The sequence below is a fragment of the Pagrus major genome, chromosome 19 (assembly GCF_040436345.1).
Source record: "Pagrus major chromosome 19, Pma_NU_1.0".
NCBI lineage: Eukaryota > Metazoa > Chordata > Actinopteri > Spariformes > Sparidae > Pagrus > Pagrus major.
In genome coordinates, this window is record NC_133233.1 from 3096505 (window position 1) to 3113491 (window position 16987).

Genomic DNA, 16987 nt, shown 5'->3' on the forward strand with positions numbered 1-16987 from the left:
TCACCTTTACCTTTCTCACAAATGACTGGATTCCATGCACAGTAAATGTTTCAGATGATATGACTCAACGTAATTAGTGCTAAAACAATTAGTTGATTAATCAATGTGTTGATAGAATTTGACATGCAACAGTTTAGAATTGGTTTCACTGTAAATAAGGCAAATTGTTTCTTGTTCAAGTTTCTCTGATGAAAAGATTTGCTTTTTTTTTCTTAAATGTTATTTTATACTAAATATCTTTTATTTTGGACTGCTGTTCTGACAAACCAACCTATATGCACATGTCACATTGAGCTCTCAGAATCTATGGTAGGCATCTTACACTATTTTGTATTTTGTGATATTTTATATACAAAACAGTCAATCAAAAACTTTTTTTGTCAGATTAATCAAATAAAAATAATCACTGGATGTGGCCCTGATCCTAGTATAAAAGACTGATTTTGTTCATATTTTTAAAATCTATATTAACTAGTGGGATGGAGCAAGGGATCATTAGGTGATGCAGCAAAAGAGTACTTTACCTTTGACTTCAACACCAAAGGCTCGTGACTTTACATGGACTTCAGCATTTTGACTTGGAAAGACTTGAAATCCTGCGCAAGCCCACAGATGAAAAATTGCAAGTTTGAATCAGCTCTTCATTTTCCTGAACAGATATGAATCAATCCAACTGCATCTGTCAGCGATACCTCACATGATCACATTGATCACATCTTTTTCTTAATATACTATGCTAACTGTTCCTCTGCTTAAAATGTTAAAATAGCATTTAAAATTGATGAAGGTCACAGAATGAGTTGATTTTTGAGTCTTGTACCCAACCTCTCAAAAACTGATGCTTCGGGATATTGACGAGTTGGGAATGAGACTCAAAAATCTACTTTTCTTAATAATGGCACCTTTAAGGACTTGAAACACACTTGGGACTTAGCACTGAATTAAGACATACCTTGTGTCACCTCAATGACACCTCAAGTGAAACAGTGTGTTGAACTGCATGTACTAAAAGAATGATGTCTCCAGCTGGAAACATAAATCAGACCCCTCATTATTTGGGTGAATATGAGATTCAGCAATCCAATAGAATATTCCTAAAGGTTAGATTTACATTCTTTCATTTCTCAATTATTTCATGAAACTGGATCTCAAACACTCGAGGTGAACGCACACGATGAAACTAAAGGCTCTGCAATATGTTGTATATACGGTTTACTCTTGTAATGAATATGACACAAGACAAATTCTTTGAAAATCTGACAATATAACTCATTGTGTCAGGAGATCATTTGTGTAATGCACCAGTACATTAGCAGGTGTCTTTTTTGTGGATAGGAAGACGTCCCTGAATGTGTCTTTCTGTTAACTCTGTCTAACTGATAAACAAACCAAAAAAAGTGACTGTAAGTGCTGTAAGTCATACGTCTACAAACTGTGTGTTTTGGTTCACAGACCTTGCTGCCCTCCATTAACCTTCCCATGGATGATTATGTTGATCTCTGCTGTTCATTTGGGTAAGCTAAGGTTTTCATCAACTTCCCCAGCCTTCAGTTTAGGATGGATGTCAGGTCAGGAGTCCTTGAGAGCTGCCTATGACATTTATAGTTTACCAACTTTTAATGTCACTACAGCGCTGGAAATCACACATTTCCACCCTGGTAAAGACAGCTTAGAAACGACTGAAGACAAAATTCGGTGCCAAGTTCTTGTTAAAGTAAAGTTTATTCCACCTGGCTTTATAGTGTTGGAAAAAGGCCACAGTCCATCTCTCAGGTTGGATCTGTGTTGGATTGAAGGTGATCAATGCAAGGAGAAAGGTACACTGTGGGTGCACAATGGTAGATTGCTGGGAACTGTATATGGGGGAGGTGGTGGATGAGCAGAGGGATGGAGCAAGCTGCCACAGTATGTCTAATGTGGCAGCTTGAGTGGAGATGCCTGCAAGGCTGAAGTACATGTACCGTGGAGCACAGGCAGCTCATCTGGGAAGTTTGGCTGAGGTCTGCTGCCACAGTGATATGATGGCTTGAGCTTTAACCCTTTCAAGCAGATTCACATGAATCGGATGTGTTGATCTGCAGAGATCCTATTTTACTTTACTACATTAGTTGTTGGTTGGTCAGGTGTAATCAAAGGTTGCATGAGTCTTACATTTAAGTTCAGTGTGAGCACTGTCTGTTGTTGAGAACAAAAAACAGAACAGGATGGGGTGACTGGGTATAAGTAGGCCTGACAAGTGATTACAGATGTTGTTAATAATCCTGATCCTGAACCTAAGTTAACTGAATAACTTTAACAAACAGTTTCACAGCAGCTGTTAATATCACCATGCAACTGCTACCAACTGTAGCTGTTTGCAAGCTAATGCTCTCTTTTACTGACAAATGGAGATGTCCTCAAATCATGGGCCAGTTTCACAAGAGATGCTTAACTTGCCTGTAGTGTAAGGCCTGTGTTGATTTTGTTCTCATATTTGTCCAATGCAGATTAGACAGTTTCACAAAAATAAAGAATTACCCACCAGGCCAGCTCAGAACTAAGTGCCACATTTGCTGACCAGTGGCACCAAATGACAAAAAAGAGGAAAACATGCCCCTAGTTAGTGGCTTCCTAAAAAGGTTGTAGAGCAAGAAATAAAAAGGGAAAAAGTCCTAAGCGAGCGCAGTAACCTGTTGGAAATATATGAGGACATCACAGAACCTGCAAGAAGGGTTGGTAGAAGTACCGAATCCTGCCACAATAAGAATCATCAGCTTGTCAGCTGTACAACAGGTTTACTGCATTGAGATTTTATTCTACTGGAAGTACAAGGTACAAGGTAAATTTATTGTTATTGTTTAAATCACAAGGGGTTTTAAAAAATGAAATAAGTTTTGTGCTGAGTGTTGATGATGAATTGAGGAGTCTCAGCCTGGGGGATGAAGCTGCTTCATAGTCTGGTGGCATGGCAGAGGATACTTCTGTATCTTACTACTGTATCCTTTGTCAGATAGCAGCAGGGTGAACAGACTGGCTTTTAGTACCCTTTGGGCTCTTTACAGACATCTCACTTCATTGCTGATGCTCTGTAGATGGTACCAGTGATGTTCTGTGGTTTTAATCACCCCCTGTCGAACCTTCCTGTCCTGGGCCATTATGAACCAGGCCAGTTTGTGATGTTTTCAGTCAGGACCCCATTGTGCCCCCACAAACATTATCCAGATTCTTGCTCCGGAATTTAGCCTTCCTAAGTTTCCGTAGCAAGTAGAACCTTTTCTGTGCTTTTTTAACCAGGGTGGTAATGTGTGATGATAGGTTCACAGTGATGGTAATTCCTAAGAACCTATAACTGTTCACCTGCTCCACTTCAGCTCCAGTGATGTAGACAGGGGTGTGTGTCTTTGCCTCCTTTTTTCTTAAATTAACAATCAGCTTTGTTCTCTGTGCACCACTCTGCAAGACCGTCGATGTCCTCCAAATATGAACTCTCATCATTGTTTATAATGCGGCCGATGATGGTGATGTCGTCTGCAAACTTCACAATAGAGTTTTTCTGATGTCTGGGAGCATAGTCATTGTTGTACTGAATGCTGAGCTGCTCTTATTCTCCAGGCGCATGAAGACTGAGTGAAGGGCAGTAGATATGGCATTCTCTGTTGATCTGTTGGTTCTGAAAGCTTACAAGTATTTTGTGTTGTACCACTTTTCACTGTAGTTCCTATTGAAATATCCTTGTAATGTGACCTTTTCAGAAGGCATGTTTTTTAGATTGAAAAGTTTTAATCTTACCTGGCTGTGTGTGTCCAAGCCTATAACTTTTTCTGGTTAAACAGCGGACAATCTGGGTGCAAAGTGTGGCGCACGGCACAAAGAGGTGGTATTTAGACTCTGAATTAGTTATGGGTGTGTTTTGGGTGGAACACAAATCAAACCAATCTGAGTGTCGTCTCCCATTCTCTTTAAGAGCCAGGTGTGCCAGGGCCTGTACATATTAACCAGTGGCTCTCGTCTTCACTGAGGGAAAGGAATGTGATCCTCGGCTGCTGGACCCTCTGTCCTGCCATTTCACAATCATCTGTCCCACCAACAACTCTGTTTGACTGCATATGAAAAAATACACTGATATTTAACTGAGGAGGAGGAGGGCTGCTGCGTCCCTCTGTGTGTGCTGATCTCAGTCCGTGGATCAGACAGGACAGCTCATAAAAAGTATCATCCTGATCAATAACTGGTGGGATGAGAGGGTGAAATACATCCTTAATGAGGAAAATATTAATGACATTACCTGCAGCAATCCGCCAGCAGTAGAAATGATATGGGTATCTCTACATTAACATGTGAATTTGCACATGAGGGACAGCTGATAAACTTCATTGATTATTTAAAACTCCTGACTCGTTTCCTTTGGAGAACTTATAACTACAGCTTTTAGTTTTGCTGATTAAACATGCCATGATATTTGTTATAGTACATTACTGCGCTCACGGAAATGTTTAAAATAACCGAAAGCAGCCTTTCAAATCATAAGATCAGAGTGTATGAACGGTGTGAACCCGCCTGAGTAGGCGCATCTAATGCACTCTTTAATAACAGGAAACAGACTGTGCTTTGACTTTAGACCAGCTTTTTGTTCATCACTTGCACTGTGACACTTGCACAACGTCAAGTAGTTTACGTCAACGCACTGTTGCCAATGCAGTCGAGGTGACTGTAGCATGACTAACCATTAGTCAAACTGCAACATTTACAACAACTAAAAAGAAAAGGCCTTACCTCAATCCAGCCAACCATGGTCCATACTATGTATACAAATACAAATGAAATCTTCTCTGTTCCTCAGACTTCCTGTGTGGATAGCATCACTGCTTCAGGCTGCTAAACCCCTGAAAAGTGACTGTGCCCGTCGGAAGAAGGTCTACCGGCTTCTGCAGAGGAAACTGGTCGGTACTCATGTAATAAAATGCAAAATGTGTTACGCCACTGCTTTTTTATGTCATATACTGTACTTGCCTTTAACCTGGAGACTCATATTGTTACGCTCGGCCTAGGGGGGTGCCAAAGCATGACATAAAACGAATGACAAAAAAGTGTATGTACAGCAATAATAATTTATTTACAAAGACAAAGTGCGACTATACAGAGTGTGAGTGAAAATATATACAATGGTGAAGCCTCTGTTCAGGGTGAGCTCAGTCCAAAATAACAAACAAAAACCCAATCTAGAGGTGATAGGTTTCGGGTTTAGCGGCCGCCAAGATGGCAGCTTGAGAGAGAATCTCCCCCGACTACTAGGATTTAAGTGCCCATTAACTTGACGAACTCGATTTAAAACTGAAGGTAAAACATGGATAAGGGCAAGACTTCATTGTGAGATAGGCAGAGCAAAGTCAAACTTAAGAAAATTGCACAGAACGCTGAAGGACAAGGAAACCAGAGTCCGGAGTCTTCCCCAGCTAGCTCACCAGCTAATGATAAGGAAGAGGAAAGCGAAGCTAACATGGAAGCTAGCCTGGAAATCATTCTCACTGAGATGAAAGATTTCCGACAAGACAATAAGCAACAACTCGAGGAAATCAAAGAAGAGATCAGCAAAACCAAAAAGAGACTCGACAAAGTAGAGGAGCGTGTCTCAAACACGGAGGAGAGAATGCAGTCGCTAGAAGAAGTGACGGAGGAGCTGATAAAACTTCAAGCCCACCTGGAAGAAAGACAGGAGGACCAGGAGGGAAGATCCAGACGAAACCACATTAGAGTCTATTCCATTCCGGACGGGTCAGAAAACGAATCTTCATCAATGATAGAGTTTGTCAGAAAACTGCTGAAACATGGCTTGTCTCTGGCGGAAGACATGGATCTTCATATCAAACGGGCACACCGGGCACTTGGACCCGTACCGAAAGAAGGAGCACCTCCGAGATCCATCATTATTAAGTTTCTGAGCTATAGGACAAAAGAGGAAATCTTACGAACAGCGTGGCAGAAAAGGGGCTTTATGTGGAAAAATAAACAAATCAATCTGGACAATGACTACGCACCAAGTGTGTTGAAGAAAAGGCAACAGTACATGGAAGCTAAGAGGGTTCTGAAGGAAAAAGGAATCCACTTTCAGACACCCTTCCCAGCCAGACTTCGAGTGTTTTATGCGGATGGGACACACACCTACTAGGGATGCTCCGATCAGGGTTTTTTGCCCCCGATACGAGTCCGAGTCCTTTGATTTTTGAGTATCTGCCGATACCGAGTCCCGATCCGATACTCTTATAATACATTTAAAAAATTAAAAAGATCGAAGAAAACTATCCAAGGTGTCCCTTATTTTTTATTATATTTTACCACCCCTCGATATCCCAAATTTACATATCTGACAGTTTGCAACTGCATCGTTCTCGTCACTCACTTTAAAATACTTCCACACAGCAGACATGGTGCGCCACAACTCGCCACTCCGCTTCAAAACAAACTGGCGTGCTGGTCTTCTGCGCATGCGCATGTCGTAAACGGTGATAGTAAATACTCATTTTATTTTTTTTATTTTGAATCACCAATAGCCCATATATCAACAATCTAATACAAATAATGACTAAATAAATATATATAAAACCGATCTCTGATCGGGTCGTAACGTCCGAGTCCCGATCGAGTCTTCAGTGGCGTGATCGGCCCCGATTTCCGAGTCACGTGATCGGATCGGTACAACCCTAACACCTACAACAAGGCCGAGGAAGCAACGAAGGAGATGGCAGAGAAGGGGCTGCAGGTCACAGTGCTTAAACCACCCGAGACGCTGCTGGAGCAGATCCGGAGGCTGTCATGGTCGGTGAGCGGCAGACGAGGACGAACACAGACTCATACACGCCGAGGATCGACGATCAGAGACAAGCTCCAGAGATTCAGCTGGGATCCAGAGCAGAGAGGTCAAGATACGACTGAGTAGAAAATGACCACGCAAGTATTGTTTAAAAGGAGTTCGATTATAGATTTGGAAATCTTTGATTTATGCTTAGGCATTGCTCAGCTGTTTCTGAGAAGCAGCGGGAGCTAGTCACTTACATGTTGTCTAATGAGTGAGTGTAAGACTCTTAAAGATGATGCAAAACCTCTCCACTGTGAGAAAGAATGTTTAAAGCAATGAGCCACTTATTTTGATATTCTAGGTTTATGTTTGGAAGAGAGAGAATTATTTTCCAAATTATTTTCCATGTAACAGAGGCTCCTAACTATTATCTCAAAGTGAAGTATAAAGGTGGGAGAGGGTAGATTCTGCTAAAAAGGTTATTTTTTTCTTGGGCATATTTTCTGTACAAAGCTTCCTTTTTTCTATTTCATTTAGTTATCAAGGAGCCTAATTGAGGATGATCAGTATGTCGGGGGCACATTTTTGACATTATGGATGAGATTCCTGCTGAATCCATTACAAATGAGGGCCCTCTTGCAGAAGAGAGGCTTTCCCTCTCTAAAGCCGCACTTAAACACCTCAAACAGGGTTTTTCTTTTAACCCCACCTTTGGAAACAAACATTTTCAGTTTATAAGAGTTCCAAACCTCATTGGTTGCTGTTTTGTTCATGTGTTCGCTGCAGTTCAGAGCAGAAATAGAGATGTCGCACAAACTCCATCTAAAAACTGGGAAACAAATCTTAGTAATGGTTCCCGGCAAGTAATACTTTAAAAGTGGTCTCCTTCAATGTAATTGGAATACTTAATCCTATTAAGAGAGGCAAGATATTGTCAAAACTGAGAAAGGAGGGTGCTCAGGTAGCATTCCTCCAGGAAACGCATTTATCTGAAACTGACTATGCAAAACTGAGAAGAGGAGGCTTTAAACATGTATTTCACTCATCCTATAAATCAGGACATAGAAGAGGGTCTGCCATCCTTATTTCAAATCAAGTCCAATATGAACACATTTCAGAGACTAAAGATAAAGAAGGCCGATATGTAATGATAACGGGAAGGATTGATGGGCTGATGGTAACATTCTTTAACATATATGCTCCTCCTGGGAGTGATTGGACTTTTTATAAAAAATTATTTGATATGATGTCTGCTGAAGCTCAGGGTGTGCTTATATGTGGAGGAGATATGAATATAAGATTATCAAAAATGGAATCTTCCTCCTCTAATTTAGGACATAGTAAACCCACAATTAATAAAATAAACTCTATAATGAAAGAAATCGGCATAGTAGATGTTTGGAGGGAGTTTAATCCAACAGGCCGTGACTACACTTATTTTTCTGCACCTCAATCTACTTATTCAAGGATTGACTACTTCTTTGCATTTAAGAGAGAACAATTTAGAATTCAGTCATGTGATATTGGAACAATTGATATGTCTGATCATGCACCAATAGTAATAACAGTTAATATTGGTAATAACCCAAAATCTACACTATGGAAATTGAACTCAAGTTTATTGAATAACCCTCAGGTAAAAGGAGAGTTGGAAAAGGCAATAGATACCTATTTTAAAGAAAACAACAATGGAGAAGTGTCTCCTCCTATGGTGTGGTATGCATTTAAGGCAGTCCTGAGGGGGAAAATAATTTCTATTTCCTCATCACTAAAAAAACGTAGACAGGAGAGGCTCAACTGTCTATACACCAAACTCAGAGAATTACAAAAAGACCATAAAGCTAGACTAGGGACCAAGGAAGTATCAATTAAAAAACTGCAAAACGAGATAAATGAGATATTCTCAGAGGAGGTTAAGAAGAAACTGGTATTTCTGAAACAGGGGTACTATGAGGCAGGAAGCAAGGCAATGAAACTGTTATTACATAAACAGACGGCACGATTAAAAAGATAAGATGCCCCCAGACTAAGAAAATACAGCATAAACTAGACCAAATTCAACAAAGTTTTGAAAATTATTATAAGGAATTATATTCACAACCAAAGTTAGATAACGAAAACGAGATGAAGAGTTTTCTTGAATCTCTAAATCTTCCCACAATCACACAAGAACAAAATAAAGTCCAAACAGTTAATTCCAAGACTGTGCCAGATATGTAATGGAGTACTCAAAAAGGGAGATATTCCCCCCTCATGGAAGCAAGCTATAATCTCAGTAATACCAAAGGAAGGCAAAGATACATTAGATTGTAAACAATTTCGACCCATCTCAGTGTTAAATCTAAATTATAAAATTTATATGTCAATATTGGCTAGGAGAATTGAAAAACTTTTGCCATCTCTTATCCATTTGGACCAGACTGGATTTATCCATGAGAGACAGACCCAAGACAGCTTGAGGAGGACACTACCTGTTATTTGGCATATCCAGCAAAACAGGACACAAGCTATGTTAATGGCCCAGTGAGCAAAAAGTGGTCTAGATCACGTCTTTTAGACATCATTTATGGACATCCAGGACGTCTAAAAGACGTCCTCTGGGGAGCCAGAATGAAAGTTTTTTATACGTCTTTTCTGGACGTTGTATAGACGTTTATATATCGTTTATCGACTAATTCTGGCTGTCAGTGGACGTCCAGATCATAGCCAGTATGAACGTCTATTCTCAACTAATTCTGGATGTCAGTGGATGTCTAGATTATAGCCTGACTATTGACATTGCCAGGCCATGATCTGGATGTCCATTGACAGCCAGAATTAGTCGATAAATGACGTTGAGAAAAGACGTCCAGTCGCAGAAGAGACATCAAGGTCGTGGAATAAATTGTCGGAGGATGTGTGGTTTAGATATAGCCAACCATTATCATTTATTTTGGGATTGTCCGAAACTTTTTTCTTACTGGCATGACATTCGTGATTGTCTGGAATACATATTTCAAATTACTATACAATTTGATCTCAGCTCAATGTTTTTTGGTACCATGGCATTACATACTCAATCAATAGCAGACAAATATCTAATGAAGATATTATTGATTGGAGTGAAGAAAGCTGAAGTGGATGCAACCCAATGCACCGACACTGGAAGACTGGCAAGGAACTGTTCACGAAATCTATATCATGGAGAGACTGACATTCACTTTAAAACTACAACATCTGTTGTTCAAATGTTCCTTCTTTACACATTGTAAAATGAAAGGGAGAGTAATAGCATGGAGAATATATGTTAGTGCAGTTGTGCAAGTGCATGTTTTTGTTTTGCTTTGTGTGTGTGTAATGGTGCTGAAATGATTTTGTATGTTTCTCCCTGATAAAAAAAAAGAAAAAAAAAAAGAAGAAAAAAAAAACTCAATCTAAACTTCCGATCGGTAATCTAATTAAACCCCATGAACGAAAAGGAACAAAAAGACTTGCTAAACCTACCTCCTCCCTAACCTAACCAAAAACAGGAGAAAAAACAGGGAGTAAAGAAAAAGGCAGCTCAGCCCTACTGCTTCCTGCCTATTTCCAAACAGCCTTGCTCTGGCAAAAACACAGAGCACTCTAGCACTCAGCTGAACACTCTCTAGTTCTCAAAAAACACTAATTGATCAAGCACAAACACAAGTAAAGCACGAGCGAGGAGGATGCTGTTCGCTGGTAGCAATCCTCCACATCTTCTGGGTGGAACCGTCTAAAATCTCCTCGCTCTCCAGCAACAGCCAATCCCCAGCTGGCTCATCACCTGCTCTTGGCCAATGCGGTGCGGGACCTGATGAGTGGAGACCAGCTTTGGAGGGAGACAAGAACTCTCACTCGGCTTGAAACATAAACACACACATTAATAACAACAAAAATACAAAATACGGCTGGAGCTGTAACAATATAATAATGAGGAAAAGAACTTAATTTATATAGCACTATGTAGTGAGAACAAGACCATATGGGTAATTTGGAAGGCAACAACAAATGTTTGAAACTCATGTTGCTGGTGGTAGGGGCCACTCATTCACTCCACTATGGACTTTCTTACAATGATAACCTGTTTGATTTGCGTGTTGTATGAGGAGACAGAGTGGGAATTAGCAAAGCACAGTATTTATAGTTGGCCCACAGTAATCAGTCAAAATTCTGTGTTCACGGCTGTGTTTCTCCTGATACTTATTATTACATCTCCCTGCTGCCAATTGCCATGAATTGAGTTGGTTCAACATCTGATCAGAATTCCTTGTGGACACATTCATGTAGAGGTACAGTATTCAAGTCATATTCAGCTGATAAAGGGTCTACAGGGCATACCCAGAACATGAGGGAGGGATGTGGCTGGGGAGAAGAAAGTCTGGTCTGACAGCAGGATTTCTCCTGTTCCTTCTTATTGCCAATTCCCCTCAGTCTGGACTATGCTGCTCTCGCCACGATCCGAAACGAAAACCCTGAGAAAGTGGGTGCAATTACCCATCATTCGACTGGGTATACTTCTGCGTATAAAGATTGTGAAGAAATTAGGGCTATTAATTAATTATTGAAAAAATAACGTGTGAAAACAAATTACACAGATTAATTGCGCTCTAGCACTCCAACAGCTTTGTAAACTGGAGGCTGATGACTAAACGCTGCTGAGCATAGCCTCTACGAAGGTGCATGCCCTAAGCCATAGCTTGACATACACCTCCCCAGAAATGTAAGTGCGTGTTGCAGCACTGGGGACCACAAGGAATGTTATAGTTTCACTTGAAAGCATCACATTTTCCGGCTTCTCCTCTAATGCCTAGCGCCGTTTGTGAGCAGTAGTTTTCCCAATAACCACACTGCACTCTTCGGTTGTTGCAGTCCCTTCCGACCGGCTGGCTGCTGCTCTTCTTGGATTAAACTCCTTCTCCGGAGCCTCTCTTTGCTGCCAGAGGCTCTCTGGGCGGGAGAGAGTGGACAGGTTGGATGTCCGAAGGGTGGGCTGCCCCTTAACGAGCAGGTTTGGTGAAACCAGGTCATTCAAGCTGGGTTCATATATAGCCCTTCCTGCAGACACTTTGCCTGTCTGCTCTCTCTAAATCAATCAATTCAAAGTCAGCTGGCAATCTGCTCACTACCGCCAGCAATGCAGACACACCAGCGCACATGTATAAATGCTCATTACAGCATAGGCCACTTACATAGGTTAAGGTGTTGGCTCTGCGTAGAGCCAACACAACCATCAAAGAACACTGGAGTGGGGCTACAACAAACGCCCAGGTGGAACCGTTGACAGGAGCACTGTTTTGTGCAGTTTATGCAGCAAGGAATTTTCATATCATCAGAGTACTACAAGCTTGAAATATCACCTCCTTTTAAAGTTTAGAATGTCCATTTATTCAGTGATTCACTCATTTAAAAAAATACATGCATTGAAATATTTTTAAATGCTTATGGCAAATATTGGTATGCATGATTAATTTTGATTAATTAATTACAAAGCTTGGAATTAATTGGATTATTTTTTTTAATAACTTGACAGCCATAAAAAAATACAGCAAAAAACAACACTGTTGCTGCAAATAAGGCAGGAATGCTAGCAGAAATGTGCACTCTCAATGCTTACTCTTTATTTCTAACAGACAACTGCACATTCTCAAGCTCTTTAGCTCTGAACTTGGCACAACGTCTTTAAACATTATACTGAAGAATTACATTCTGGTCTGACAGTGTCCCATAATAAAGTATTCGTGGATATCACTTTAGGTTTTGGCCAAATCAAAGTGAAATTTTTTTTTTTTGATTGAATTTTATCTGTGATGAATTTCAATTGACTAATCATTATCTAACAGTGTTCTTTTATCTGTAATGTACCAGCAGTGGAAAAAACAAGCACAAAAACACAACCCAAAATGGTACTGGAATTATATGTCATTTCATATGCAAGGTCAAGGTCATAGACTATGATTAATAATATAGTGAACATTTGATGTGTGTTCTGCAATTTGTAGAAGTCTTCTTTTATCATCAGCATGGCACAAGCACAATCAGTAGTTCAGTAAGAGCAAGAACAACTTTGCAGATGGAAGAAAAAAGATATTCTTACTCAGATATTCTGCATCACTGACAGAGGTTCCCATGGCAACAAAAAAAATAAAATAAATAAAATGATTGATACATTAAGGGCGCACTTACACTTGCCCAGTTGCTCCGAACCGTGCCAAAGCACGATTGTCCCTCCTCCCCAGTCCCCCGCTGGCCTGCACTCACATGGCTCCCACCCCAACCAGGCCTGAGCAGGTTAGGTCTGCAGCATAAGTAACCATAGTGATCTCACCGGGTTAAAGGAGCGCCACCTTCATGAAACTGAAGCTTTTTTGGTGATAAAAGAATTCTGCAGAGGCCAAGCTAGGTGAAAGATAGAGCAATCTTTATTGAAACAGTGTTCAAGCCTGCGTCCGAACCAGTGTGGCCACACCTGGTGTTCCCAATCTCTGGCAAAGTTCTGCCTAAAGCTTTGCCCTCTGCTCTACCAGAAATCCTCTCTAGGAAATCTACAAGTTCCCCCTTTTTTTTCCTTCTCTGCCTGTGCGGGCCTTTTTAAAGTGCTTTTGCCCGCACCTACCTACTTTTTCTTATTGGTCACTTTGGTAGATTGAGGGTCCCTCTATCCAATAGGTGAAAGAGGAGTTGATCAGTCTCCGACCCCTATAGACTGTCTCATCTTCTATAAATCACCTAACTCTGTGGATGTCCCTCTTTGGGACTTGCACCCTCAAACTGACCTGACTCAACATCAGACATATTCCTTACTCCCCACAAACAGAAGTAACCTGTCACAATGAAATCATAGGTCAGAATGTGTAGTGCCACAGACACCTCAATATGCAATAGGAAATGGATCCTCAGGAGTTAGTCTTGCATTTTCACAGCCACCAGCAGTCATGAAATATTGTTGCAGCTCTCCCTCTTTTATTCCAGATGTTTCACAGGGTTGGTATGAAAGAGGGGGACCTGTGTCAGCCCACCTATGTTTACCCTGAAGAGGTGAAAATGTTGGTGCGTTCTGTCTTCTCCCAGAACATTTGTGACTACCCCAACCCCTACCATGATCAGGTGAGGATGAGCTCTTTTCACAATACACTTGATCTCAGACGTCATTTAGTTAGTCATGTAGAATCAGCCACCAAAGACATTTGATGTCAGATTAATTCTCAGTTAAAAGGATGTATTGTAAAGTTATGACATTTTAAAGGAAAATCTAACTCTCACCTACAAAATAAGCACACCTGAAGGCAGGTAATCAATCATGTAACCTGGGTAACCTAGGTGAGTCACAGGTAAACAGATGATGAAATTGGAAATGAGGGAAGCCACACAGTTTTTCAAACGTTTGTGTGGGTCTGTGTGAACGTGCCGTTTTTTGCGTTGTTTTATACAAGCTTGTTTTTATTCATTCAGTACACACAGCTTTTTATGAGTGTTTTTTAATCTTTGTACCAATTAGGTAATAAACATTTTGCCATGGCAGACCAAATTTTTTTCCTTTTTTGTTGTTCTACCACCACTAAATTATGTTGAAAAACTCAGCTTCAATGGATGAATCACATTGTTCTGCAACACAAAAAGACAGCGCTGTGCTCCTCATCTGCTCCAGCTGAATGCTGATAAGAGAAAGCCTGGTGAAAGAAAGTTGTGGAGGAGATTGGCCTTCTCACAATAGGATATAAGTAAATCCTGCTACGTTTCCAAATGAAGACTTTGTTAAATCAATATCAAAATGAGGAAAGTAATGCATTCATTGGGATCAGTCATCAAAGTGAACCACCAGAGAACCAGAACCAGAGAATACGCTTGAGTAAACTTACATTTAAAGCACTGGAAACAAAAATAATATCAAATCAAAAGCGAAAGGAATTTCAGGAAAAAGAAACTCTACACACTAAAAAAGGAAGCTGAGCAAGTGATGATTTCAAATGAAAATGTGTCTGAGGTGCAATCCATGTATAACATGTTTTTTAAAAATGAATGTGGAAATAGTGAAGTTGTATAAGTCATTCAAACCTTTAATACCTGAGGACATGACAAAATGAATGGGTTGAAACCTGAATGCACAGTAACAAAGAAATAATACAACAAATGAAAGAATGATTGCATAATACCAGGGAGCAATTTAAACATGATGATGGAGGTGGTGATGATGATGAACCAAATGATGATGATGAAGTTGATGATAATGTTGTGGTCACTGTCAGTGCTGCAACAAACAACTGTGACCATTAATGATATTGGTCCAGATGACAGCATTTCTATTGTTGGTGGTAAAACATGCTCATCAGCTGGTCGCTCCAGCACTAGGTCTTTTAAGGTCATCAACCTCCTCTGCATGCCTTCAGGCAGAGGCTGAAAGGGTTGCTCTTCTTGCTATGGCAGCTGCCTCTTAAAGAGAAACATGAGCTTGAGGCTCAGGAGGAGCAAATCAGACAACGAAAGGGGGTGCTTGAGTTGCAAAGTCAAATCGCTGCTCACACAGCAAAAGTTACTGTACTTAAGTACAGAGGTTCTGATGTACATACAAACTAATATGGACCAAGGCAATGTTCTCACAGTCATGCAGAGGCAGAATTACATCACAGCCCTGCTGATGGAGCAGCAGTCCACGGTGTCATTGCCCCCAAGGGATATACCAGCTTTTGACGGAGACCTTCAGGAGTATAGCATTTGAGCATGGAGTGGAAGCAAAGGCTGCTAACAGCATAGATTGTATATACGTTTTGGAGCAGTACAACAAGAGACAACCAAGACAGCTAGTTAAGAGCTGTCAGCACATGTTCCCTGACGGGATATCAAAAAGCAAAGACACTTTTGCAAGAACATCTTGGAAATGAGCAAAGAATAGCCACTGGGTACATGGAAAAAGCTCTTGGATAGTTGCCAGTGAAATTGGAGGATTTGTAAGCTTTTGCCTTGTTTCTTCGGGGATGCTGTAATGCCACGGAGGATGTCAGATATGAATGTGCCATCTAACATGCATGCTATATTCTCAAAGTTACCCTGTAAAATGAGGAAAAAATGGAGAAACACTGCTTATGAGCTGCAGGTGGAGCACTGTTTTTTTTTTTTTTTTTACGTATATTTAAAATATTTTCTACTTATTTATTATTACTGTTTTAACTGATTCTTCCTTTTTGCCATCTCATTTGCTGTTTCGGGGTCTTGTTCATGAGTGATGGGAAAATGGAGCGTGAGATGGACAACTGGTTTGGTGCAGCATCAGCAGTACTGCGGGTGCTGCGCTGGACCGTCGTGGTGAAGAGGGAGCTGAGCTAGAAGGCGAAGCCGTTGATTTACCAGTTCATCTATGTGGAAAGCGTTGCCGGGGAGAAGGATGTCTGGAATACCCTTCTCCGATCCGATCCCGGATAAGTGGAAGAAAATGGATGGATGGATGGATGGTTACAGCTATATTGTCAGGTTTATTCACAATATAGCTGTCAATAAACTTGTCTATTGCTTCTGATTAACTGTTTGGAAACAGTAAGGACACATCTATCTCCTCACCAAAACATAAAGATGTATACAAGGTATCACAAGTTTGCATCAAGGGGAAAAGAAGCAGTTTCTCTACCTCTTTTGCAGCTGTTAATCCATGAAATGTGACTCAAAAGCAAAAGAAAAAGAAAAACTTAACTCATAAATTTAGATTCCCTAAAGGCGAAAGGTGTTTGTTTTGAGTGTTTATCTGTTGGACACATGAGTCAGGACTGCCTTTGTGTCCTGCAAGTTGTGTAACCTGAAACATTCTACCATCCTCCACATCCCTTCAAAGCAGAAGGAAACCAAATCAGAGGACACACTGCAAGAAACATCAGGGGATTGTTACACGGTTCCTCTCAAAATGTGTCCATTTAAGGGCCAGAGCACAGGATTGTGTTTTGCCAATTGTGCCTTTTCAGATTAAGGCTACGAAAGGCAGCAAAATGCTAAAGAGCTATGCATTCCTTGATCCTGGCAGTACAGGCACCTTTTGCTTGGAGTGACTCATGAGAGAGCTGGAGGTGAGAGGAAAAAATGTCAAATTCTTTTTGCTAACAATGAACTCGGAAGAGTTTGTAGATCGGAGGTAGCTGCACTCAACAGTAACATTGGCTGATGTGTTCACACAAGATAAGATGCCTTTGACTTGTGATACCATTCCAAAACAGAAAGCACGCATTTGGCTATTTG